This window comes from Lactuca saligna, chromosome 3, assembly GCF_052625555.1.
Source record: "Lactuca saligna cultivar CGN05327 chromosome 3, ASM5262555v1, whole genome shotgun sequence".
NCBI classification, from domain to species: domain Eukaryota; kingdom Viridiplantae; phylum Streptophyta; class Magnoliopsida; order Asterales; family Asteraceae; genus Lactuca; species Lactuca saligna.
The window spans coordinates 192769033-192794578 of NC_136419.1; positions in this window are offsets into that span (position 1 = coordinate 192769033).

The window sequence follows — 25546 nt, forward strand, 5'->3', positions numbered from 1 at the left end:
TTAGTATACATCTTTTACATTACATTTTTGGGTTGGTAAACTAACACAAACTTCACAAGGTTAATCAGGTTTTTAGAATACATATTTCACAATAGGAAAATATAGGATTTTCCTGGGGTAATATCTATTCATAACTAGAACTATGTAACATAACGGAAAACTAAACACTACTTTTAAGAAAATATGGGATTTTCTTGGATAACCACTTTTCCAGAAAACAAAAGGAATCTCGTACAGTTTCATAAAAACAAACAACTTATGAACTCACCAGCTTTATGATGATTTTTAAAATGCTTGTATTCTCAGGTTCTCCTTAGACAGGTACCCCGCATCCTTTTACAGAAGACGGAGCGAATGGAAGTCACGTCTTTCTTTTGTTTAAACTTATGTATCTATGAAACTTGTATCAGTTTACTTTTAAACTGATGTAATGAAATCTATGTAATGTAATGTTTTGTGTTTACTTCACTTACTATGTACATTGGTTATGATACTCACATGAAGTCACCTCCGCCCAGGGACATTTCTGCCTTCGGTTTCGGGGTGTGACAGTATGTTATGGGGAACTCACTAAGCTTCATGCTTACAGTTTTTTTTTATGGATTCAAGTATCATTAGTTTGGAAAGGAAGGGCCTGACTTGATCGCAGCGCATACACTCGTGTTCTCCGCATTATGTGATTTTGGGATGTAACACTGATTAATGTTTTAATTAAGCAATGTTTTTTAATGGCTGGATTAAGTATCATCTGTGTTTACTATAATGAAAAATGAAAAATTTACCATGGATCTTTGGGTCGTTACACTAGTTAGATAAACTTGCAATGTTTGTAGGCATAAAACATTAGTAAATTTTCTTTCTATCGCTTTATCTAAAGAATTTGTTCTTTTAGAGGTTGACCCCCTCATCTAGGTCTTATCTGTTGGTTTTTTCATTTCCTAAATGTCTTCCAATTGGGAAATACCCTAAATAGAGGAATATATGGCGATCGTAACCCTAGGTCAACTTTTGGCTGCTACTGCCCAAACTACACATGTCCTCGATACCAAATTCATGAAAATCACCAATGAGTTGCGAACCTGATGACAAGATTATCCAAATCTGAACTGATACTCAAACACAAGTAGGAGTCACCTAGTGTGTTTTCATCATAACAAGCGATCCTATGTGTGTATGCAACCCTAAATAGATTATTCTATGTTTTCTCTAATTGAAAATACAACCTGAACAACAAACTTGAAAACACTAAAACACTAGTATATAATCAAAATACACAATTAGGGTTAAGAAAATCATACCTCAATTGTTATGTAGTAATAACAATGAAAATCGTGTTTTGTTGACGCCTTGAGAGCAAGTGGCACAAATGTCACGCCTCTCATGGTTCAGACCCAACACTAGCTATGGAAGCATGGTTGAGAAAGAGGTGAGAGGATGGAATTTTTGGCTAGGTCTTCCAAATAAAAGGTTGGCCAAAAATCATACAGTTATGCCCTACTTATAGTGTAGTCGGGAAACCCTAGATAAGCCTAAATCCAAGATTATCTTAAACCGGGTAATTATCTACTTTCCTATTCATCCACCATGGATTATTCTAGAAACCCTTCGGCTCCAAGAAATTTTCCCGACCATATGGATGAATCTAGATTCCCTTTTGCTCAACTATTGAACAACTATGATCCAGTCCATGCAAATACTAATTAATTCTTTTAATCCTAAAATTAATTCCAATTAATTTTTGATTAAATATTAATTAAATATTACTAATTTATTAATCAAATAATAGAGTCAACCTCTCTCACCAAAATCATCTGTCCAGTTGCTAGTTTTGAGGGCAACCCAAAAGGACTATGCCACTATCAATTTATGTATATACCAATTATATTTATAGGCTTGGACACCTAATCCAACATTCCCTCACTTGGATAAGTCTAATAATTATAGTTGCTAATATAACTTTTAAACATATCTGCAAATTGTAGCTCTCAAAGCTGTTGTCGAACTCTGACCTAGTTAGTTACGTGTCATAATATAAGTGATCAAATATTTATCTGTTCTACAAGATATCATACAGACATGAGACATGGATTATAACCAATCTCCTTATCTAAGATTTGTTTCCCGATTTCTAATTTTATGATGATTGTTTCAGACTACCAATTGAACACATCAATTCAGTCAACGCATGGCCAAACGCTTTAGATGTCATCATTAAATCATCGAGGGGCCCACAAATCTCACATTTCCTGTTAGTGCAAAAGGAATGGGTAAACTTCGACTTAAATGCTTCATTATTCACTCATCAAATTATGTACAACAATACGTTTTATAACCTCAAGTTATTGATGTGTTTATGTATTATGAGTGCACAACTAACTTGTAAGCAACAACTCATATATCTCCATTTCAAGAATGTAAGATATTATTGTCTCAGAATTACTCGTGATAAAATCCATGAAGTAATTCTTTGAGCGTGGGTTAATCCAATGTACCGCCCTGTTTCTGGTACGCATTTGATCTACTTTTATATCATTGTTTAGTGACTCGACAACTGGCAGCCCTAACTCGTCGAGTAGATGCAAGGTTGGGATGTGGGTTTTAGTAATCTACTCGCTGAGTCGACACTTAGACTTGACGAGTAGGCCAGTCTGGATGAAACCCTAATTAAAGGGTTTGCACCATATTTAAACAACATTATAAGCTTCAGGTCCAGCCTCCATCACCTCCATAGCATTACTTTCGAAACCCTATTTCCCTTTTAGCAAACTTGAGATTTTGTTAGTGACTTGGAGGGTTTTTGGTGCATTGTGTATCTGGTAGAAGAATTGGAAGGAGAAAGCATCAAGGGAGAAGGACTAGATCCAGGAGCAACATCAGTTTCTCTTCACTTTCAGGTACTCAAGCTCAAAACTTGACTTGTGGTTTTATAGATTTTCTCCTTTGTCCATTTATGGAGTTTTGGGGTCAGTAAGCTTGATCCTTAAGACTTGGACGTCCCAAGTCGATTCACCTTCAGTTCTACACTCTAGAACCAAGTTCACGGCATAAAGATGCAAGCTTTATGGCCATATTAACCCATGCACCCCTTTAGACCTCATTTTGGCTCCGTAAAGCTTATACTTCCATGCATGCACGTAAAGTTCATAACATTACGTGCTAGGTCGATCATAGAAGACCAAATCTACCTTTTGGATTAGTGTTGTTAGTTAGAAAACTTAATATAAGGCGTGGACAACATCTACTCGGCGAGTTGTACTTGGAACTCGGAGAGTCCAGAGGTTGGTCCCCACTCTGTTATGGTTCAAGAAACCCAGTTGAGTGTTAGCAGAGGTTTAGAAAGGTCCTAAGGAGTGTTTCGATGTTTTAAGATTGAGCCATGACCTGGAAATCATGGGACTCGGTGAGTGGAAAGAACACACTCAGCGAGTCCAAGGAAATCTTCTTAACCGCAAGAACAGACTCGATGAGTTGTTCATACAACTCGACGAGTCATGGACTGGGCACATACATATGATGAAGGAGGACTCGACGAGTTGTTCATACAACTCGGCGAGTCAGATGAAGGTTGACTAGATGTCATTATAGAAGGAGAACTCATGGACTCTTTGCTAAACTCGACGAGTAGAGTCAGATAGAAGGATAAAAGAAAGGATAGGGACTTGACGAGTTGGCGGCCTAACTCTACGAGTCAGGTCAATTAGAAGTTGACTTTGAAAATGATATTGACTTTGAACATAGGTAAAATGGTCATTTTACCTTAAGATTAGTTATGAGTGTTTGATTAAGTGCCTTTATGGGAATTGTAGCTAGGGACTTACCGGAGCAGCAGTCAGACAGTTCCCGATCAGCATTTCAGCAGTCAACCTTACGAGGTGAGTTTCCTTTCCAGTAGGAACGAGTCTACAGCCACAATGTCGGCCCGTTTAGATTATAGAAGTTCAGTATGCTTGATGTCTTTGTGATTCAGGCATGTCTATGTGTTATGAGTTCCGGACTGTGGTCCGATGCAGTATGCAGTATTTGTGTTTATGTTATATTTTGTGATTATGTGATGCTATGTTCAGTCAGTTCTGGACTACGGTCTGATGCAGTGGGCAATGCCCAAGTTAGTTCCAGACTTCGGTCTGATGCAATGGGCAAGGTCCTAGTTAGTTTTGGACTTCGGTCTGATGCAGCGGGCGAGGCGCTAGTTAGTTCCGGACTTCGGTCTGATGCAGTGGGCAAGGCCCAATATGTGCTTTATATGATATTGTATGGTATATGGTAGTTTGGGGGAGCTCACTAAGCTTCATGCTTATAGTTTTCAGTTTTGGTTTCAGGTACTTCAACTAGCAAGGGGAAGGGCTCGGGTTGATGGCATGGCACACACCACAGTTTTAGCATGCGAGTTAGATTCTGGTATTTTGGCACGATCATGACATCAGATTTGATTTGATACATTTATTATGACATTTTGAGACACGACATATGGTTTTGTTATATGATATATGGATATTATATTTTTAGTAATTTTTTCAAATGAAATTTTTGGCTTGTATTTTTGGGATGTTTCATCCAATTATCAAAATCCCTATTTTCCATGAACTCATGAACATTGTAGCAAAACCATTGTTATGCCTAAGCCCTTAGACAATCTACAAATAAATTCATGATAGTCTTAATTCGTTACTTACTTCCAATAGTACGAGCGACTTTGGATATTTGAATAATCCAATTATTTGGGAAGTAAAACATGTAAAGTGAAACACAATAATAACTTAATTAACTAAAACATCCCAAAAATATGGCCCAAAATTTTCATTTTTAATTTATGAATAAAACCATAGTTACCCAAATCATCTAATAAAAACACAAGTGATAGTATCTCAAATCATCATAACAAAACAATGTATCAAAATCATCAGAGTAAATCGTCTCAGACTAAGTGTTGTGGTGTGTCCAATGCAGTCATCCCGAGCTCTTCCCCTTCCTAGCAGAATACCTGAAACCAAAACTAAAAACTGTAAGCACGAAGCTTAGTGAGTCTCCCCAAACTACCACATACCATACACATAATCAGGCTACTAGCAGATACAGGCCCTACCCACACTCAAGGAGATACGGATCCCATCCACACTCCGCTAACTAGGTGATATAGGCACCGCCCACACTCTGTGGGCTATGAGATACGCACCGCACCCACACTTTGCTAACTATGATATATGGGCCCCGCCCACACTCTGCTAAGTATAAGATACGAGCCCCGCCCACACTCAACTACTAAGCGTGCATACAAGTATCACACAGACAACAATCAAATCTATCAACCAGTCCTATATACATACTCAAATAATATTATGAGATACAGGCCTCTCCCACACTCAGCTATCAATGAGATACGGGCCTCGCCCACACTCAGCTATATATGAGATATGGGCCTCACCGACACTCAGCTACTATAAAAACATATATGTGTCAGCCTTGGTGCCTTCGACCCATTCAAGCAAGGAGCAAACTGACCTCGCAATGCTGACTATGAAATCTCACGGTGAAGAATCTCTAATGGATGCTCCAACGACTCTCCGACTATCATTATCATAATAACACTTAGTCAAAATCCAATAATCCTTCTTAGGGTAAAATAACCATTTTACCCCTGGTCAAAGTCAACACTTTGGTCAACGTCAACACTTGGTCAAAGTTAAAGTCAACACTCCGAGTTGACTCAACTCGTCGAGTCACCCCCTGAATCTCCGAGTTCCCTAGCTACTCACAGTCATGATAAATCGTCTTAACTCATCTAGTTCTATGATATTCAAAATCGGGAGAAATCGACTCAACTCGTTGAGTTCCTCTATGGACTCGACGAGTTCCTCAGTCTGTTTGGGCCATCTTAATGGATTAAGCACCTACTCTTCAGATCTAAGCTTCATACTTCTTATATACACTAGAATGTTCTTTTATGGGTAAAGTTTCCAACATTACTTGTTAATACCCTCACTTAACGGGTTTAGCTCAAACCCTAACTCTTTAGGAACTAGATCTTGATCCTAATGCCATCAATACTCCAAACCGAGGCATTTAAGTTGAGATTTGGACCCTAGACACTACATGAACAGGTAAAGCTTCCACCTTTCCATCCATACATGGCCTTTTGGAGCTTAAAAGGCCAACATGACAACATATAGCTGGCATGGGGCTTTAATGGTCATAAAGTTTGCACCTTTATGCCACGAAAGCCCTCGATGGTTGTAGATCTGATGGTAAATACACTTAGGACGTCCATATCCCAAAGATCAAGCTTCTTGGACCAAAACCCCAATAAAATGATAATAAAGAGATCTAAGAAGTTACTAAGCAAGTATGAGACTTGCTTACTAGAAAATGATGACAATGAAATGAAGTCTCTAGATCTACTAGCTTCTTCTTGAATCTCCAAGCTTCTCCTTCTTTCACAAGCTTCAACACACACAAGGCTTCACTAAAAAATGGTTCACAAGCTCATAAATGCTTTAGGTTTTCTGAATCTGGGACTTGGAGGCTAGAAACAAGGCCAACATGTGGGGATTAAGATGCTTAAATAGGGTGCAAAACCTAGAAATTAGGGTTTCATTCTGGCAGCCCTACTCGTTGAGTTGACGGATCTCAACTCGTCGAGTATGTTACTTAAAACCCACGTCACTCCTGGTCTTTACTCGACAATTTTGGGGCTCTTAACTCGTCGAGTTGCTCTACAAAAATAAAAAATTTATAATTTAAATGTGTACCAGGAACCAAACATTGAAATTCTCCCCCACTTGTGTTAGAATTCGTCCTTGAAGTTTGGTGCGTTGGGAAACAACTCTGTGTAGTGTTCTTTTATCTCATCCTTGGGCTCCCAAATCCACTTTGAGCCCTTGTGGTGCTGCCACCGCACCTTCACCAACTCCACACTCTTGTTTCTCAGTTCCTTTGTCTTCTTATCTAGAATTGCTACTGATCTCTTGATGTACTTTAGGCTGTGGTCAACTGGAATATCCTCTAAACTCACAATCGCAGAGTCATCCACTAAGCACTTCCGTAGTTGGGAGACATTAAATATGCTATGGATCTGGTTGAGCTCTGCTAGAAGATTCAAACGGTAAGCAACCTAGACCACCCAAGCCAAAACCCTAAACGAACTGAAGTACTTGGGTCCTAACTTGCCCTGCCTCCTTAATCGGATGACACTTTTCCAAGGTGAAAGCTTCAGGAGAACCATGTCGCCCACCTGAAACTCCAAGTCTGAACGTCGCTTGTTGGCATAACTTTTCTACTGACTTTGAGCAGTCTGGAGCCTACTGCGGACCTACTAGATCATCTCTGTAGTCTTGAGTACTACCTCAATACTCCCCATGACTCTTTGACCGACCTCCCCCCAATAGATTGGCGTCCTACACTTCCTCCTATAGACCATCTCGATTGGTGGTCGGTCTATGCTGGTGTGGTAACTATTGTTATACGAAAACTCCACTAATGGAAGATACATATCACAACATCCACCAAAATCCAATACGCATGCGCGTAGCATGTCCTCAAGAGTTTGAATCGTCCTCTCTCTATGCCCATTAATCTTAGGGTGGAAATCGGCACTAAAGTGAAGGCGAGTACCCATCTTGTCGTGAAACCGCTTCCAAAATATGGAAGTGAAACAAACATTGCGATCTGACACAACCGAAACAGGCACCCCATGTCATGCCACTACCTCACGTAAGTAGATATTGTCCGTCTTCTCAGTCGATATACTCTCCTGTATCGGGATGAAATAAGCGCTCTTGGTCAATTCATCCACGATGACGCATATCAAATGTACTCCATGTATGGTCCTGGGAAGCTTCGTGATGAAATCGATAGTGATGTTTCCCATTTCCACATGTGAATGTCTAATGGATGCATCTTGCCATGAAGCCTCTAGTGTTTAACCTTGACCTTCCTATAGGTCAAGCACTACTCTATGTACCAAGCAATGACCTACTTCATGCAGGGCTACCAATAATCAGGGCGAAGATCCCAATACATCTTTGTCGCCCCGAGATGGATGTGGAACCTCGAGTTGTAGGCATCATCCATCAGAACTTGTCGTACTCCGCCCCAGAACCTCCCATGCGGGGTCAATAACCCACGGTTGTCATAATCAAATGAGGCCACCTAACATATGATTCGCTCACACTTCCTACGCTCCTCCTTTATACCCTCGACCTACACCTTTCGAATCTGCTCCAGTAACAGAGTAATCACTATCATCCTCAAACATATGTCTCGAAATGGAGCTGCCATTGCCTTGCGGATAAGAGCATCAGCCACAACATTTCCCAGGTGATAAAGGATCTCACAGTCATACTCCTTCACCACATCTAACCACCGACGCTTCCTTATGTTTAGATTCGATTGATCCATGAGGTACCTCAAGCTCTCCTGGTCCGTGTAAAAGCTACAAACAAACCCATAGAGGTAATGTCGCCAAATCATGAGGGAAAAACTGTTGGATTAGTGTCTAAGCCCGTAACCATATTCGGTAAATACTTGACCAGGTTATGCATGGTCCTTTTGGGTTGCCTTCACCAAAGCAACTTGAATGGAGAAATAAATAGAGAAAGAGGTTATTATGATTTATTAATATGTTATAAGAATAATACATTAAAGGAGAAATCATATTTGTTTAATTAATCCTGGTCAATAATTAATTAGGAATTAATTTTGTGATCAAGTGTAATTAATTAAACTAGACGGGCTAAATTTAAAATATGTGATAGTTGAAAAGAAGGCCAATGTTTATCCTTGGTAAAGGATGGACGAATTCAAGGATAAGGATATCCTTAAAATCGTCCAAGGTCCAAGGGATAAAGGCTTTTCAAGGCTTATTTTATGGTTGCTTGGTGGGCAAGTAACTAGATAAGGATAAGGACTGAAACCCTAATCCTAACCCTATATAAAGACCCCTAGGCCTTGAGAAATCATCCCACTCGTTCCCAAGAGATCCCTAGGCCGATTTTTACCTCTCCTCTTCTCTCTCTATAGCCTCTCCAATTGCTTGTAGTGTTTGTGAGCCATTAGAGGCACTACACTTGTGGTGCTTGCTTTCAAGACATAGGCTTTGAAGATTTAAGTTCTTATTACAATATAAAAGCAAGAGGTATGTAATCTAACCTTATATGTGAATTTCGAAAATAGCAACATACTTTAGGGTTTTATTCATGTGTTCATAAAGTTCTATATCTAATAGTGAAAACAAAGATCCAAATCTAGGGTTGCATGCACACATAGGATTGTTTGTACAAAACCCATCAGTGGTATCAGAGCCTTTGGTTAACTTGTTTTCAATTAGTATTATTCAATTGTATGAACTTGACAAATTAGGGTTTATAGCCAATAAACCCTAGGAGGCTAAAGATTTCAAGATTAGGGTTTCCTAACCCTAATTTGCGAAAATCTTGAAGGGTTTTTTTGAATCCCTTCCTTTTAACTCAAGATTTCGAGATCTAGGGTTTGCAAGCCCTTAGATTTCGAGATTTGCCTCCTTCCCCAAGATAAGATCCTAAATTTGAGGGATTTGGATAATCTCATATCTTGTAATTATCTCTTAATTGTTAAATATGGTAATTAAAGATTTTGAATTATCCCCTCCCATTATTTTCGAAAATTAGAAGGATAAAAGGGAGTAGGATAATTTGATTTATTAATTGGTAATTATCGTTTAAGATTTAATAATCCCTTATGATTTTATAAATTAAATTAATAGTTTAATTGGAGATAATTATTAAATCAAGACTTTTAATGTTTAAAATTTTAATTTGAATGGTACTAAATTTCGAAAATTTTAAATTGAAGATTAAAACCCTAGTATTTTGAAATGTCTAAAATACACCCTATACTATTATATTATTACAAGCTTATATATATATATATATATATATATATATATATATATATATATATATATATATATATATATATATATATAATTAAAATGCTAGTCTTACCATTAGTAGGCCTCATTCACGAAGCCGGTCTATAAGGTGGATATAAGGTTGCTGCCCATAAAAATGGCGCTTAATGGGTGTACACTCACACCCACCGCTTGCTTGACTGGTGGAGGGTCGTTAGCCGAACAGGTAGGATAGGGAAATCCTCTCCTCATTAATAAGTATAATGAACATAAATAAAGTAACTAAATTTTTTTTAATTCTCAATCCTAGTTACTTTAGGAAAAAGTGAAATTGATGCAATCCCATGAAATTACACTTTACACCCTTGCTAGGAAATTAGTGGAGCGTGTATGGTTTACCGGCACAGTAATTGGTTCTAAGCAAAGGTGGCAAAGGGTGATTCATTGTTTTTCATAGTTTGATGGAGCGTGTGTGGTTTACCGGTACATTGAATAGGTGATTGTAACAATGAAGGCACGATGTAGATTTGCATGGTTATTCACACCCACTTTGTGATCCTTGGCATCCCAGTTACAAACGAGAGGGGCATATCGAGATTTAAACATGCCATTGAAAGGTTCAATGAATCTCCAAGAAAATCTAGGAATTCTCAATAGATTTAAAACCTAAGCCTATGTTTTTCATGATGAAGAATTAGTGAATCGTCATTCACTTACCTCTAAATTATTTGCGTGTTGGATTACGGCATCCCTTTTCTAATATGTAAATAATGTTGTTGGATCCTAGCCCTAATTTTTCATTTTGGGTGTTTAATTAGGGATTCAATTCTAATCAAACCTTGTTCTTTCTATTTGTAGATGTCTAACACAAACAACGCTGCTGCTAGCTCATTCACGCTAATAAGACTTTGTCAAAAAGTGACTTTCGATGGATCAAACTTTAGCAAATGGATAAGATACATTCGCACTATCGTGCATTACGAGGATAAAGAATATGTTCTCGATGAGAAGCTCGAGAAGATAAATCCTGAAACTGCTACTCCCTAAGAGATGGTTGTCTTTGAGACCCATAAGCGTGATGCAACAAAAGTCCATTGTATCATGATAGCCACAATGAACTCTGAATTCCAAAAATCCTATGAGGACATGTATCCCTATGAGATGCATATAGACTTGATGGAGAGATATCACCAAAGCGCGAGACAAGAGCGCTATGAAATCATTACGAATATGATCACTGCTAAAATGGGAAGTGGAGAGTCTCTAACTGTTCACTTGCAAAAGATGCAAAGGTATGTTGATCGTCATCGCAAGTTAAATGTCAACTTTGGGGAAGATTTGGCTATCGACATCGTTCTTCACTCCTTGCCCTCGTGCTACAACCAATTTAGGATGACCTACCACATGAACAAGGAAGTGGTCACCCTACGAAAACTCCAAGGACTCCTAAGGACTGCTGAGAGCAACCTAAAGGACAAGTCTGTTGCACCGACTCCTAATCCTCCCGGTGCTACTATTTTGGCAATTGGGCAAAGAAGGGGCAAGAAGAGGAAGGCTCCGTCAAAGAGCCACCACAAGGGAAATTCCCAAGATGGTTCCTCTTCTAGTGGGACCAACGTTGATCCTGCTAAGCCTAACTCTAACCCAAAGGAGGCAAAGTGCCAGCATTGCCACAAAATAGGGCATTGGAAGAGAAGTTGCCCGGAATATCTGCAAGCCATCAAGGATGGAAAGATCAAGCCATTTTATGCAGGTATATACACTATTAAATCTAATGATTCATCTCATGCTATTTCTTGGGTTCTTGATACAGGATGTGGTTACCACATTTGTTCTGATTTGCAGGGGCTAAGAAGAAATAGAATGTGGAGCATGGAAGGATAAATCTAATCATGGGAAACAAAAGATCGTCGCCTGTCACCATGATTGGAGTGTATTCTTTATTGCTTAGTAATGGATTAGGTTTATATTTAAATAATTGTTTCTACTCGTCAGATATGGCAAGAAACATCATTTCTTTTCATGGTTTGTTTAGATAAGGATTTAGATATTCATTTAATAATGAAAATGGTTCTATTTATGCTTATCTAAATGGTGTTTTATATTTTGAAGCAACGCCTTGTAATGGAATTTATGAAACTGTTATGGTTGTAGATAACCTAGGAAATGATGTGTTGTGTATGGATTCTTCCAATAGTATGGATAAAGCATCTTTGTGGCATTGTCATCTAGGACATGTTAACAAAAAGCGCATAGCCCAACACCAAAAGGATTGAGTGTTGGAGTCATTCGACCTTAGGGAAGATGACACGTGCGAATCTTGTTTACTTGGAAAGATGACCAAGTCACCCTTCACTGGCACTTGTGAGAGGGGTGAGGGTTTATTGGATATCATACATACCAATGTATGTGGACCATTTAGATCCACCACAAAGGATGGAAACCTCTTCTATGTGACTTTTACCGATAACTATAGTAGATATGGGTATATTTACTTAATCATGCACAAGTCAGAAACGTTTGAAAAGTTCAAAGAATTCAAGCAAGAAGTGGAGAATCAATTGGGCAGGAAAATCAAGATGCTTCGATCCGATCGTGGAAGAGAGCACCTAAGTCTTGAATTCCACAACTATCTTAAGGAATGCGGAATAGTTTCTCAATTGACACCACCTAGGACACCACAATTGAATAGTGTGGCAGAAAGGCGTAATCGAACCCTGTTAGACATGGTTCGTTCTATGATGAGTCATGCTTCACTACCTATCTCATTCTGGGAGTATGCCTTAGAGAAGGCCACCCATATCCTTAACCGAATCCCTACAAAGAAGGTTCCCAAAACACCTCATGAGATGTGGACAGGGAAAGTTCCCTCGTTGACACATATCAAGGTTTGGGGTTGTGAAGTTTTCGTAAGACGAGATACTCACGATAAGCTCGAACCTTGTAGTGAGCGATATATATTCATCGACTACCCGTAGAGATCCTTTGGATATCTTTTCTATAGACCGAGTGAAAATGTTATCTTCGTTGCGAGAAGAGGGGTTTTCCGAGAGCGGGAACTTATAAGCCAAGGAAATAGTGGGAGGCAAATCGATCTCGAAGAGATTCTAGAATCGACCGATGAAGGAACCTCTAATGTTGGCACTCAACCCGAGGAGGAAACTCCGGTTGAACCAATTGACCAATCCTTACCTCTTAGACATTCCGAAAGAGTTAGAGTTCAACCCTAGTTGTATGGTTTTCATATTACTACCGAAGGGGACACGTATATTAGTGATAGTACACTAGTAAATCTAGATGAACCTAATAGCTATAAGGGACACATATGTCATCGATGGACAACAAGATTCAGTCCATGTATGACAATCCAGTTTGGAATTTGGTTGACAATGTGCCCGGACGTAGGACGGTTGGGTGCAAATGGATCTTCAAGAATAAGTCCGACATGGATGGGAATGTGCATACATATAAAGCGCGATTGGTGGCGAAGGGCTTTACTTAAACTCCCGGAGTTGACTATGATGAGACCTTCTCACCAGTTGCCAAGATAAAATCTATTAGGGTAATGCTAGCCATTGCTGCATTTCATGATTATGAGATTTGGCAGATGGATGTCAAGACCACTTTCCTTAATGGGAAGTTGGCTGAGGATGTTTACATGCCTCAGCCAGATGGTTTTGTCGATACGAAGCATCCCAATAGAGTGTGCAAGCTTGAGAAGTCCATTTATGGACTTAACCAAGCATCTCGCAGATGGAATCTTTGCTTTGATGAGAAAGTCAAAGAGCTTGGATTTGTATGAAGCAAAGATGAATCATGTGTATATGCCAAGGCCAGTGGGAGTATAGTTAGCTTCTTCATTTTGTATGTTGATGACATACTACTCATAGGAAACAGCATCCCGACTCTGCAGGAGGTTAAGTCCTGGATCGGGAAGTGCTTCGCTATGAAGGACCTCGAAGAGGCTTCCTATATTTTGGGATTAAGGATAGTGAGAGAACGAAGTAAGAGACTAATAGGACTTAGTCAGAACACTTACTTGGATAAAGTGCTAAAACGTTTTAGTATGGAGAACTCAAAGAAGGGAGAACTACCGATACAGAGTAATGCCAAGTTAAGTAAGACTCAAAGTCCGAGTACCAAAGCTGAGATAGCAGAGATGAGTCGAGTACCCTACGCTTCCGCAGTTGGCTCGATCATGTATGCTATGACTTGTACTCGACCTGATGTGGCCTTTGCCTTGAGCATGGTAAGTAGATATCAAGGGAACCCGGGCAAAGCTCATTGGATTGCGGTTAAGAATATCCTTAAGTACCTTCGGAGGACTAAGGAATAGTTTTTAGTCCTCGGAGGGAGTAATGAATTAAAGGTGCGAGGGTATAGTGATGCAAGTTTCCAGACTAATAGAGACAACTATCGTTCGCAGTTAAGCTGGATCTTTACCCTAAATGGAGGAGCAGTGACTTGGAAAAGTTCCAAGCAAGAATCTGTAGCTGATTCAACATGTGAATCAGAGTACATTGCAGCGAGCAAAGCGTCCAAGGAGGCGATATGGTTGAAGAACTTCATTGGTGACCTTGGAGTTGTGCCTGCCATAAAGGAGCCTATGGAAATTTTCTGTGATAATGAAGGAGCGGTTGCCTTGACCAAGGAACCAAGGGATTATGGTAGATCTCGGCATATCGACAGAAAGTATCATTTCATTAGACATTGAGTAGAGAAGGACACCTCGTGGTTAAGAGGATATCATCAGAAGATAACCCAGCAGATCCGCTTACGAAGGGACTGAGTAGGGTTAAGCACTTGCAGCACGCTAGGAGCATTGGGCTAAAGGATGATATTAGTTTAGATTATATGATTAAATAAAGGACTATTATTTATAAGTAAGGTTACCGTCGTATGTTAATTGTTTAACTGTTATGTTCAAATTTGCATGCTTTGACTACCTGAATAATTGAGTTATTAAGAATAATCGAGTTATTCGAATAGTCCACAATCGTTCATATGTTGGAAGTAGTTATGAATGAAGATTGTCATGAATTGGTATGTAGAGTGTCTATAAGGTATTAGACATAGCAAAGGTTTGCTGCAACATTCATGAGTGCTTATGAACAAGTTTTGAGCATTGGAATAAACCCACACTTGCTGGAATCATTTTATGGAATATGACAATAGTGATCGCAAGACGATAATATCATATTGTCTTAAAACCAAGATATATGGTTTATTCTTTACTAATTGGTTGTACATTGATAATGCGAAACTGCATCAGTAAATTGATGTCATAAAACGCATTGTTGTGTATAGTTGATTATTAAATAGTAAATGCATACAAGTCAAATTTTATCTGTTACTTCTATCCTAAGAGGGTAAAAGCGATATTACGTCCGCTCGATGATTTGATTTGACTTATGTGCCAAGCCCGGTCAAGACTAAATTGATGTGTTCAATTAAGTTCTATGTCAAATAAATCTGAGATCGAGAAACTAAATGCTGGACAATAAGTTCCACGAAATTGTCCGCACAATATCTAAACAGAGGACTGTACGATCCCTTATCTAAAGGACAGATTACTGATAAGATCAGAGTACGACAGCATCTTTGAAAGCTACGATTGCTGATCGAGTTGTATGTTATATTTGTGGTTACTAGACTTATCCAAGTGGGAGACTGTTGGATTAGTGTCTAAGCCTGTAACCATATTTGGTAAATACTTGACCCGGTTATGCATGGTCCTTTTGGGTTGCCTTCACTAAAGCAACTTGAATGGAGAAATAAATAGAGAAAGAGGTTATTATGATTTATGAATATGTTATAAGAATAATATATTAAAGGAGAAATCATATTTGTTTAATTAATATTGGTCAATAATTAATTAGGAATTAATTTTGTGATCAAGGGTAATTAATTAAACTAGAGGGGCTGAACTGTAATTATGTGATAGTTGCAAAGTAGGGCAATGTTTATCCTTGTTAAAGGATGGACGAATTCAAGGATAAGGATATCCTTAAAATCATCCAAGGTCCAAAGGATAAGGGCTTTTCAAGGCTTATCTTATGGTTGCTTGGTGGGCAAGTAACTAGACAAGGATAAGGACTGAAACCCTAATCCTAACCCTATATAAAGACCCCTAGGCCTTGAGAAATCGTCCTACTCATTCCCAAGAGATCCCTAAGCCGATTTCTATCTCTCTTCTTCTCTCTCTATAGCCTCTCCAATTGATTGTGGTGTTTGTGAGCCATTAGAGGCACTATACTTGTGGTGCTTGCTTTCAAGACTTAGGGTTTGAAGATTTAAGTTGTTATTACAATATAACAACAAGAGGTTTGTAATCTAACCTTATATGTGAATTTCGAAAAAAGCAACATGCATTAGGGTTTTATTCATATGTTCATAAAGTTGTATATCTAATAGTGAAAACATAAATCCAAATCTTGGGTTGCATGCACACATAGGATTGTTAGTACAAAACCCATCAAAAACTACATCCCCCAACTCCAAATCATGTATCGGGTAGATCCCCTCGTAAGGATTGAATTACCCCAAAGCATATGCTATCACGTGACCCCGTTGCATCAACACTACACCCATGACCATAATCATAGTGTTATAGTAAACCACGAAGTCATCGACACCCTCCTTAAAAGTCAGAATCAGTGACTTGCATAGCTGCTATCTGAGAGTCTCGAAGGCTGCCTGTTGCTCAGGCCCCCAATGGAATATAACGGACTTCTTGGTCAGTTGGGTCAGAGGAACAATGATATTGGACAAATCCTAGATGAATCTCCGATAGTAGCCCACTAGACCAAGAAAACTCCGAGTCTCAAAAGGAGACTCGGAATCTCCCATTGCATCTCGGCCTTTATCTTGGCTGGATCAACTAGAATACTCTTTAGGTTGACAAGGTGCCCTAGAAACTGAACCTCGTGCAACCAAAACTCACACTTGGATAACTTTGCGAAAAGTTTCTCCTTCCTCAGTCCCTCTAGCACCTCCCTCAGGTGCTCCTCATGTTGCTCCTGAGTCTTGGAATAAACCAAGATGTCATCAATGAAGACTATTACAAACCAGTCCAGCATCGGTCTGCACACACGGTTCATGAGGCCCATGAATGCGGAAGGAGCATTGGTGAGCCTAAACGGAATCACCATAAACTCATAGTAACCATAGCGATTCCGAAAGGCTGTCTTCAGCATGTTTTCGTCTCTGACTTGCATCTGGTGATAACCCGATCACATATCAATCTTGGAGAACCAAGATGCACCTTGTAGCTGGTCAAATAAATCATCAATCCTAGGGAGGGGCTAATGTTTCTTCACCAGTACCTTGTTTAGCTCCCGGTAATCTATGCACATCTGATGTGACCAGTCCTTCTTCTTCACAGATAGGATTGGGGCTCCCCATGGTGAACTACTCAGTCTAATAAATCCCTTATCCAACAGATCCTACAGCTGTGTAGATAACTCCTGCATCTCAGGAGGAGCGAATTAATACGGTGCCTTGGCTATTAGAGTCGCACCAAGAACTACGTCAATCCTGAACTCTACCTGCCTCTCTGGAGGCACCCCAGGAAAATCCTATGGGAACACGTCCAGGTACTCTCCTACGACTAATAGATCATGCACAATCACTTAACCCTTATCCCGGGTATCCATAAAATAGGTGACATAACCTGTGCAACCCTATTGAAGGTAGTGTCTCGCCCTCACTATCGAACACAAAGTAAGTCCACACGGAGGCCTCTCGCCCTATATCATTAACCCTCCCCCACTAGGAGTCCGAACTCTCAATAGTTACAACTCACAGCTGATCACTATCCCATTAGGGCTCAGCCATCATATACCCACTATAACCTTATTCCCTCGTAGGGGTATGGGGACCAAATACACGGAAAATTTCTCGTCGAACAACTATAGTGTACACCCCCAATGAAACCTCGCAACTTGAACGGTCATATCATCCACTATCTCTATGTCAAATGGACAGTCTAGCTCCCCCGGAGCTCCAACAAATTGCTTGGTAAGTGTGAGTGACACAAAAGATCGGCTATCCCCCGAATCAAACACTACCAGAGCTGATATACTGTTCACAAGGAATGATCCTATAATGAAAAACATAAACATAAGTAACAATAAATATCAATAAAGATATAAGGAGAAGATAAATACCTGTCACGACGTCGGGCGCTGCTTGTGCCTCCTTTGCGGTCAACTGGAAGGCTGTGCTCTTTGCCATTGGTGCCTCTTCCCGGCCCTGAAGTTCGGTGGTAATCCTCAAGGTAGCAGGAGCGGGTGCTGCCACCAACCCTGCTGCTACTAAACTTGGTCACTGGAACCTCTTATGGCCTTTCTAATTACACTGAAAGCAAATCAGATTAGATAATGTCAGGCTGGTGGTTGTAGCAGTATAATCCCTGCTAACATAACCAGTTCGTCCGCACTTGAAGCAACCCGAACTACTACCCCTGCACGTCCCCTCATGCAACCACCCACACTTGTCACAACAGCTTCGGCCCTGCTGGCCCTTCCCTCGGGAATCTATACTGGGCGTCATGCCCGAAATCTCCATACCTGACGCCGCATCTAGTTTCCTCTTCCTCTCCATCTCTATATCAATCTCTCTCTCTCTCTTTCTCTCTCTAGACCTGACAATCATATCCTCCATCGTCATGCAGCTAGATCGGCTCACAAACTGCCAGATATCGCTCCTCAATATCTCATGATATCGGGCATTTTTTATCTCCTCATCTGCCACATACTGTGGAACGAGAAGGTCCCCTCCCTGAGCATACCAGTGATCTCCGTCACCATCTCACACATCTATCGAAGATCTTTGAACTCCCTAGGAAGCTACTGCACCTCAAACACATGTGCAAACTCGGCCCTAAACCTTACCGAAAAGTCACTCCAAGTCATCGCATCAAGAGCCGCATCGTTCTAAATGGCATGTCCGACCTCCTCCCACCAGTCACGTACCTTGTCCTTCAGAATACATGAAGCAAGTAGGGCCTTGTACTCCCTCAGGACATCAACTCGTACGGAAGGCGTTGGTGACATCATCAAACCACTTGCTGCTAGAAATGGGGTCCCGAGCCCATGATAGTCTGGAGCACCACAGGAGTCTAGTCTAAAATATTGCACGTTACCTTAGATGAAATGAACTCTTTCATCTGCTCTTCGAGCTACTAGGCTCCAGAGCTCGAGCCTAATCCCTCACCAACACCTGAACTTCCGACTGGACTAGTGCGTAGCGTCACCATACTAAAAATACACCATAACAAACATCACTATATACATCATAAATCGAGGGAGCTAACATACTACAAGTTTCATGGGTTCCTCTCAGCTTTCCTTGATTCGAGTATGGATCCTCTCCTTTTAGTAGAATGGGCCCATACTAACTTCCACACTTATCTGTACTTTTCTCTAGAATTGCCTTAGTTCCTCCAAGTCCCTTCTGCTACTACTAATGTTATCACGCTAATCTGATCCTAGGCTTGCCCTAGGGTAACCATCGACCCACTCTCTTCTATCAGCTGCTTAAGAAGTCCCTGCTATCTCCCTTTAACTAGCTCGTGAATACGATTACATATCAAAAAGACTAGATAATTCTTCGAATGAGAGGTCCTACCCTGCAACGGCTGGATTCAAACAAGAGCTACGAAATATAGCTAAACTTAAACTTCTAAAATTATTTAATCCTTGCAATATGTAACTTGACATATTCGTTTACTATTTAGTTAAAGATAACTAGAACTCCTAAAAGCACAAAGCAAGAAACATTTAAGTATTGAGTAAACATAATCAATCATATTCTACTCATGCTATTGACTAATCAGTACTAACATGCAGTTCATAAAGCTCATACACATATCACAGCCACATAAGGCATCCTTCCTAGGTCCTTAGCCCTAATATAGCATGCAGTTCTCATAAGCATATCATAGCATAAACTTTTATGGGTAATTTGGGAGTACTAACTTGAGCTCGGTTGATTGCATGAAGCACACCCTTTTTCTCTTTTCAGAATCCTTTTTGTAAAAATCGTTTTCCTTTTCACAATCTTATACCAAGTCCTCAGTTTGAGTTCATACACAGCTGACAGTGTGCCCGAATCCTTCAAACAAAGGCTCTGATACCAACTTCAAACATCCCAAAAATACGGTCCAAAAATTTCATTTTAATTTATGAATAAAACCGTAGTAACCCAAATCATCTCATAAAAACACAAGTGACAGTATCTCAAAACATCATATCAAAATCACATCTCCAATCATCAGTGTAAATAGTTCCAGACTAAACGTTGTGGTGTGTGCAATGCAGTCATCTCGAGCTCTTCCCCTTACTAGCGGAAGTACCTGAAACCAAAATTGAAAACTATAAGCATGAAGCTTAGTGAGTCTCCGTAAACTACCAAATACCATACACACAATCATGCTACCAGGAGATAAAGGCCCCACCCACACTTAAGGAGATACGGGCCCCTCCCATACTCCGCTAACTAGGAGACACGGGCCCCACCCACACTCTGCTCACTATGAGATAAGAGCCTCGCCCACACTTGGCTAACTACAAGATACGCCCCCCCCCCCCCATACACAGACACTCAGATAACTATGAGATATGGGCCCCACCCACACTCAACTACTAAGCATGCATACAAGTATCACACAGACAACAAGTATAATCAAATCTATCAATCAGTCCTATATTCATACTCAAATAATGCTATGAGATACACACCTCGCCCACACTCAACTATCTATGAGATACCAGCCTCGCCCACACTTAGTTATCTATAACATACGGGCCTCGCCCACACTCAACTACTATAAAAACATATACGGGCCAAACTTGGTGCCTTTGACCTGTTCAAACTAGGAGGAAACTCACCTCGAAAAGTTGACTGTGAAATCTCATGGTGAAGAATCTCTAACGGCTTCTCCAATGACTCTTCGACTCTCATTATCATAATAAAACTTGGTTAAAATCCAATAATCCTTCTTAGCGTAAAATGACTATTTTAACCCTGGTCAAAGTCGACATTCTAGTCAAAGTCGACATTCTGGTAAAAGTTAATACTTGGTCAATTTCAAAGTTAATACTCCGAGTTGACTCAACTCTTCAAGTCATCCCCCAAACTCGCCAAGTTCCCTAGCTACTCATAGTCGTGATAAAGCGTGTCAACTCATCGAGTCCCTCCTCAAATTTTTCGATTTCTACGCTATTCAAACTCAGGAGAAATCAACTCAACTCGTCGAGTTCATCAGTCTGTTTGGGCCATCATAATGGCTTAATCCCATATTCTTCAGATCTAAGATTCATACTTCTCATATACACTTTAAATGTCCTTTTAAGGGTAAAGTTTCCAACTTAACCCGTTAATACCCTCACTTAACGAGTCCAGCTTAAACCCTTAATCCATCAGTACTCTAAACCAAGGCATATAAAACTGAGATCTAGACCCTAGACACTACATGAACACGTAAAGCTTCCACCTTTCCCTCAATACATGGCCGTTTGGAGCTTAAAATGACAAAATGACAACCTATAGCTTGCATGGGGCTTCAATGTCCACAAATTTTGCACTTTCATGCCTTAAAAGCCCTACATGGTTCCAGATCTGATGGTATACACACTTGGGACTTCCATATATCAAAGATCAAGCTTCTTGGACCAAAAACCCAATAAAATGATAATAAAGAAATCTAAGAAGTTACTAAGAAAGTTTAAGACTTTCACACCAGAAAAAGATGAGAATGAAACGAAGTCTTTGGATCTACTAGCTTCTTCTTGATTCCCCAAGCTTCTCCTTCCTTCACAAGATTCAACACACACAATGTTTCACTCAAAAATGGCTCACATGCTCACAAATGTATTAGGGTTTCTGAATCTAGGGTTTTGGACTTGGAGGCTGGAAATAAGGCCAGCATGTGGGGATTAAGATGCTTAAATAGGGTGCAAAACCTCGAAATTAGGGTTTCATCCTTGCAGCCCGACTCGTCGAGTTGAAGGCTCTCAACTCGTCGAGTAGGTTACTTAAAACACACATCACTTATGGTCTATACTAAATGAGTTTGGGGCTCTCAACTCGTCAAGTTGCTCTACAAAAATGAATTATAATTTAAATGCGTACCAAGAACCAGACATTACATTAACTATGATCTCAAACTTTTGGAATACAAATAAAACTCTTATTATTTAATCACAATATTAATTAAACTTTATTCATTGTATCATATTTCGAGTAATCAACTAAACATGAATTAAACATCAGTCATTCCATGTTATAAAAATGCATATTATGTCTCTATATGGTCCTTCCTTTGTGAACAGATTGATTGGACACTATTCCAATGATGCTCATTTCGTAATTTCAAAAAAAAAATTACTACTATAATTTGTTAGAGTTCGACCTTACATGCAATATCCCTTTTGTGATGTCGAGGCTTCAAATTCACAGAGACTTTGCCAACAATATTACAAAATGTTCCATTGAAACTTTGTTACTTAAAAAACAATTCCATGGTAACGAGGTCTAAAATTAAAGATCCACTCCTTGAACACCTTACTTGCATTAAGTTTTCTAACTCACATGCAGATTTTAATAACCAACTCCCACTATATAAACATTTCTATATACCCATATGACCATCTATTCTGATCAATCATCATCTTAATATAAAACATGTCATTATGGTATGCCCATTATAATACTATTATTTCCAACTATAGGGAATAAAACCCTAATTGTGATTTGATGAACAAGATGCGGAAAATAATAACACACACAATAAAGATGATATGTCGAATTGTCACTTGATTTATTCAAAACATGTGGAATAAATTACACTTTCAGAATAGACTAAAGAATCTAACTCAACATAAGAAACCTCACAATGTTTGGCAGTCACATTTTTCCTCACCCTTAACCCTAATTATGAATAATACATGACTATTTATAGGGAAAAAACAAGTCTTGGGCTTTTAACCTATGCTTCATCAAGGGGGGCCATTGCCATAATTCATAGAGTACTTTGAAACCCTAGAATCCCCCCTAAAAGTATGGAATGGATGACTAGGCTTCAACTTCGAAAACAGGCATCTAGCAAATAAGAAATGATCTCGCAACGAGGAATATTTGAAGCAATTCATGAATCGTGATTCTTCAATAGTCTTCAAAAATGGGTTTTAGGATTTATAAACCAAGCGCTGAAGTAATGTTTTTAAACATCATTTTCTAATCCCAAGGATCTTCAATAAAGCCAAACCCACCATAAAAACCCATTTTAGAATTAAGAAACCAAATCACTTCTTATTTTTTAAGAACTCCCCCTCCAAGTCACAATGATCTTCATATAAGCTAATGGTATAAGCTACCAAAAATTTTCATGTAACAACCCAAATTTTAAGATTCGTAACGCCATTTGATCGAGAAAATGCAAGAAGCCGAAGATATATCAAGGCCTTAAAAGAGATCGATAAAGATCTACTACTGTAAAGGTTGCTTCTCTGTAAAAGCTTTAGAAGAGCTCGATGAAGAACTGCTACTGTAAAAGCTACCTTCATAATTCAACCACAAGCTTTATCATAAATCTTCAAATTCAAAAAGTCACAAATCCAGTTTCAAACGACATATCAAATTCTCCCCCGATTTATAATAAAAAAAAAATGATTATAAGCCTTCAAATGGTCATGAGTATGATCTTGAATGGATAAATAATTATTGTGATCCCCCGTGACAAAATGATATAAACAATGAAGGTTAAAATCCGAAAAGTCGAAAACGTTTTACATTATTGCGAAAAACAAATTTCCGAAGCGCCAAGACTTGATGAAATCCTTAATTTTATGTTCACAAAAAATATGTGCATTAAAGAATGCAAAACTGTTCACCAACCCTTAAATTTGCAAACTTTTTGAAAAATGAGTTGAAACTGTAACATTGTTGAAAGTCAGGAGACTAATTGATAATTCAACATCATACTTCCCTTCATTTGTAAGAAATTCTAGAAATGGACCAAAACAGCTAAATCATGAAAACTACAAGGACTAGAATGGTCAAAACATTGAAGTTGCAGGGACCAAAAATGAAACTTTACTATCTTCTTCCCAAATATAGCGTCTGCAAATGTGAATGAAACGGTGACTCATATGAGTGTTCGCAAACATAACCACAAAGCCAATTTCAATCAATCAATAACACTAATCAGCCCTTTCGTTCCGAGCACACGTTCTTGTGTCCGAATCTGAGCACTTTCGCAGTTCAATTGGATGACGATTCATTGCGAATCAAATGATACCGAATCTTATTCATGATGCGAACCACATGTAAATCCGATTCCAGTTACAGGTTCGTTTTTCTGACATTGAAATCTTTCGCAGGTGAAACATTCAAAACGAGTCCGATAATGTTCGCAGAGAATTTGTTCATCTCAAATTAATGTAGAGTCGGATTAGTGTGACCCTGAATGCTAGCAATAAAAGCTACTGAATGCAAGCCTAGTCTCGTCTGAAACTGGTATTTCGTTAGGATTTGAGGGTGAACCAAAATCCCAGTCTTATTTTCAAGACCATTCGCAGGTAAGATTATTCATGACGATTTTGACTTCCAAGGTTGACCAGTAGAAGCGAGCTATATGCTCAAATTATTCCAATAAAATCCAATTTCGATTTCATTCCATTGCATTACACATCCAGTCACAAATCTGATTAACATGCAATCCCAATTTTGACTTTTGCATTGATTTGACTCTCCAAATCAAAATACAATCTGTTCGTCCGTTCATCATCAGACATTGAGATTTACATTCAATAAAGAATCAACTGCCCAATCGCCACTTCAATAAATCAAGTTCATTCACAAATAAATCATAACAAAATCATTGGAAATTTTAAAGGTCAACACTACTTTATTAAATCGACTATAAGAAAACTAAAAGGAATCGATTCATGAGTCTTGATTAATACCCAATATCCTTAGTCGATAGTCACAGATGTTGAAATTGACAAACAAGAATGATCTAATTGAGCATAGAACAAGACACAATCGGAAATTCACATATAATATTAGGGCCAAAGAAAAACTGGATCATTATCAAATACACACCTCATGAACAGTGACAAGCTGAATTATTGGGCCAAAACTAAAATGAATACGAACTGAGCCAAATGGCTTAAAACAAAGGAATAAAATAAATTGATTTGGGATTAAGCAAACGATCTGATCCAATATGAACAGAAAAACAAATCAGTTAAAAAAATATCAGATGAACAGTGGAAGAACACCATATATCTTCATAAATAGTAATTTGAACATAATTTTGATTCGAAGACACCAAAGCACCAAAAATCTTCAATAACTTGTGCAGAAAATCATCAAATCAAGAACTGATACTTCAAAAATCAATAGATCTTCAAAGACCCACTCTGATACCACTTGCTGGGAATAAAACCATAATTGTGATTTGATGAACAAGATGCGGAAAATAATAACACACACAATAAAGAATATATGTCGAATGATTACTCAATTTATTCAAAACATGAGTAATAAATTACACTTTAAGAATAGACTAAAGAATCTAACTCTACATAAGAAACCTCACAATGTTTGGCAGCTACATTTTGCCTCACTCTTAGACTAATTATGAATAATACATAA